General features: G+C 39.9%; 3 long non-coding RNA genes across 4 annotated transcripts; 2 read left to right on the top strand and 1 right to left on the bottom strand.

The window, feature by feature from the left end:
• The first annotated feature begins 6 nt into the window (after positions 1-6).
• On the top strand, positions 7-1,295 carry LOC127750997 (uncharacterized). Its single transcript, XR_008011936.1, has 2 exons — positions 7-933; positions 1,188-1,295. It is a non-coding gene; the product is annotated as an uncharacterized LOC127750997 (long non-coding RNA).
• LOC113205650 (uncharacterized) lies at positions 956-3,344 on the bottom strand. Of its 2 annotated transcripts, none has more exons than XR_008011934.1 (5): positions 3,203-3,344; positions 3,004-3,100; positions 2,695-2,892; positions 1,527-1,654; positions 956-1,065 (listed from the first exon to the last, which is right to left on the bottom strand). It is a non-coding gene; the product is annotated as an uncharacterized LOC113205650 (long non-coding RNA). The 2 variants fall into 2 exon arrangements; XR_003303372.2 differs by having other exon boundaries at positions 3,185-3,327.
• Positions 2,899-3,292, top strand: LOC127750996 (uncharacterized). The gene is made up of 2 exons (XR_008011935.1): positions 2,899-3,102; positions 3,208-3,292. It is a non-coding gene; the product is annotated as an uncharacterized LOC127750996 (long non-coding RNA).
• Positions 3,345-3,543: the final 199 nt, after the last annotated feature.

Genomic DNA, 3,543 nt, shown 5'->3' on the forward strand with positions numbered 1-3,543 from the left:
AGGAGGTGCACCTGTCCTGGACATCAGCCGTGCGGCCCATGGAAACATCAGATATAAGTTGAGTTGGCGTCACAGTGATTACAGCTGGTCCAGTTATTTTATTCTAGTGTAGTCTCTTTGAGTAAGCTGATTTTCTCTCTGGCACCAAACTTTGTTGGCCATCTAATCTAAAGTCACTTTTCACGACAGGGGTGTTTTAGAACCTATGGTAGTTTTCTGATGCCATAATTTACCCCACTGTAAATTTTCTAAAATTTGTACCAAAGATATTGATAATCTTTCATAAAAAAAATAATTAAATATTGTATAGTCCTCCCAGTATTACTTTGGTCTTTGACCAAAGAATGCTGTGACGACTGACTATATTTTCCCGAGGGCTGGGGGTGGTGGTGGGGATGGGGACACCCACATTGTGGAAGGGTTTAGCGGAGCCGTTCCGCTCAAGCTGTGGAGTCAGCAAACCCTTTGCCGTGGGTCAAACGTGCAAACCCTTGTGCCGTGGGTCAAACGGTGCACTCTTCGGGACACGCTTGACCTCAAGCGTCAATGAGGCGGGCTGTACGGGGCCCTATCACGTTACCGTACTATGCGTGAAATTGCTGTGACGCAATTTGCTGAGCATTGATCGCACCCGGGCGCGGGCATACAGCGAAGAAGCAGCGTCCTGGCTTATGTGTGACGAACCCTCCCTCCCCCTGCCCCCGCGGCTGCGGTTGCTGTGGAGGTAGTGGCGGGCTGCCCCGCTACCGTCGTGACGTGACGGGTGTCTTGGGTGCTGCTGCGGTGGTTGTGGGGTGGTAGCAGCGGCATCCTGCAGTAAGTCTACTACTGCCTCCACAGCTAACAAGAGCTGCATCCGAGACGCCCGTGACGTCACTGCTGTAGTGGTGGCAGTCTGCTACTACATCCACAGTTACCGCAGCGTAGAATCAGGTCTATGAAATAATGTAAAATGTTGGATAGTAATTGAATTCTTTATTGTATCAATTCATTTACATTCTGAGAGTGCATCTTGCTCAATTAGCTGGCTTGTTTCTGCTGGTGACTTTGGGTGACTTTCTTGACCTGAAAAAGAATGGAAAAAATCTAAGTTAAATTCAAATTATCTCAGAGTTCAACTCAAACATGTTCTGGTCCACATGTATCACTGTGACGCCAACTCATCGGATAAACTTTCTATGTTACAGGTGGCCAGCATCAAGTCCAGGCACATCTCTTTGGAGAAGAACCACCACCACTTCCTATTTTACTAAGGCTGTACCATACAAATGAAATAAATAGCAGCATTACTGTAACTGACACTCTGATGATTTGCCTCTTTTACTTCCTTCGACTAAAATCAATACACGACTACATATCTTAGGATCAAGTATTAAGCCATATATAAGGCGGTAGCATAGATACAGTAAATATATGACAAATAACCACCCAATAGAAACAAATACCACAAAAAAAATAATTCCTAGCATGACTCTACAATGTATTGATATTTTTTTGTTAACATTACATAAAAAGTCAAAACTTACCAGAATCATTCCTGTGATGAGAAAAAGGGGCCATTTCTCATGCTGTGTGCTGTGACACCAACTCAGCATACATCGATTGACAGGCAACGGCTGCTTAGCTGCACAGATGTAACTATTGGACGGTCTTCCTGCAACGGGGTAAAAACAGAATTTTGGTCTACAGCATGGTGACACCAACTCCTATCTGGACCTCACAGTTTCAGGTGGCTGCATAACATTAACGTACCATGCTTCAAAAGCAATGCCCAGGACAATGTCAACTCAAAATCAAATGTTCACAGGTGGAATATCATAAATATTTATGCACTTTTAACTCTGTTTCCATATTATTTACTTTACATTTTTATCATACATCACAGGACTAAAGAGAAAAAGTGCATTCAGTTGGCATGAATGAAAAAAGTGCAAAATCAAAGAAGAGATAAGAGAAAAATGTGAACCTAAACACATTATAATAAATATTTGTAAGGTTTCTTGAAAATAAATCAAGTAGAACTTAGCACGATTGTGAGCCCTTGTTTCTTCCAGTCCTGCTTCATATGGTGTCCTCTATATCTCTGCACAATATTCAGTGCAGCAGAAAAGTTAAAGACATTGTGGATACGCTTCAAAATTTACTGCTAACTCATTAAACATTTACCAAAAATTAGAACCCTACCTGAAAAACACAATTTTTTGGGGGACTGCTACAGGTTAAAATCAGAAGTCAAAAATATGACGTGGTGTTTGAATGAAAGTATACTTTCGTTTTAAGATCTGAGTACTGTTGGCTGTGTAGTGCACAATCCTGCATTTCATCCAACTGAAATATAAATAAGCTAAACTAACCAAATCCCTCCCCAAAATCCTCTCAGTTCAGAAAAGATCCTTTTCTGATTCTAATTTGATTGCAAGTTCTTCTCATCAATGTGTTATAAATGTACTACCTCCTCAACATTGAAAATGGGCTAGAGAGTAGGCCTGGCCTGAGCTATTTAAGAAAAGTAATTGAATTAGTATATTATTACTCAAAATCAGAACTAGTAGAAATTTCCAAGGAGCTTAATAGTAAAGATTGGTTTAATGCTCAATGATTTAAACACTAATATTTAAGTCTAAGACTTGATGAAAATAAATATTGTCAAACTAAGCATAATTGTAACCCCTCTCCATATGAAATTGTACTCACCATGTAAAACGATCTAAGCATTGTAGTGTGACTATGAAAGTTTGCCCTCAGACCGGAGAGATCATCCTCATCAATCTCGGAAGGAAAAATATACATCTACATCCAAATTCAATTTGTCCTTTAAAATATGGAGTCCCATTCCTAACCCATCTTGTAAGACCAGAGGACTCATGCTTTTCTTCTTAAGATGGGAATCACCTAAGAGGAATAGAAATGCAGATCTTCACCCATTTATATGACAAAGTGCATCTAAGACTTCAATAATCTTAGTTTGGCATACATCAAAAAAGTTTCAAAATTAAATCTTACCTTTTACACTTGCATTGTGGATATTGCAGAACATTAGATACAGCACCTTAGCTATTATCAGCCATTCTTACATTATGTTGGAAGTTTGGTCGCAGAACTGTAAGTATTAGACAAAGTGAATCATTTAGAGAGAATAAAATAACTCCAGTCTCAGCTCATACTGTACAATTTCATAGCTCACCTCATCCAGTACTCTTACCGCAGGGTGAATGCTGAAAAGACCATCTCAAGGAAAGCAATAGTGCCCATTGCTGAACCCTGCAATCTAGTCCACAGCCTTTTGTGAAAATGATGATTACCCTTGGTGTCAACTGATAGGTTCATGTGTCTTAAAATTAAAAGTGAGTTTCCAGCCAGCAAGCACTTGTAGGAAACAGTACTGTACTTGAGTTTCACTTGCCTTGACCTTGATTTTTGATTGCCTCTGCATTGGCAGTAAGTATTGCCTACTCCTTTTCTTTGCTGTGATGAAGGCTTTCAGCCAGACTCTTTTCTCGTCTTTTCACTGTTACTTTTAAAAAAATAAAAAATATGTATACA

Source organism: Frankliniella occidentalis, unplaced genomic scaffold (genome assembly GCF_000697945.3).
Source record: "Frankliniella occidentalis isolate FOCC.00 unplaced genomic scaffold, Focc_3.1 Scaffold306, whole genome shotgun sequence".
Lineage (NCBI taxonomy): Eukaryota > Metazoa > Arthropoda > Insecta > Thysanoptera > Thripidae > Frankliniella > Frankliniella occidentalis.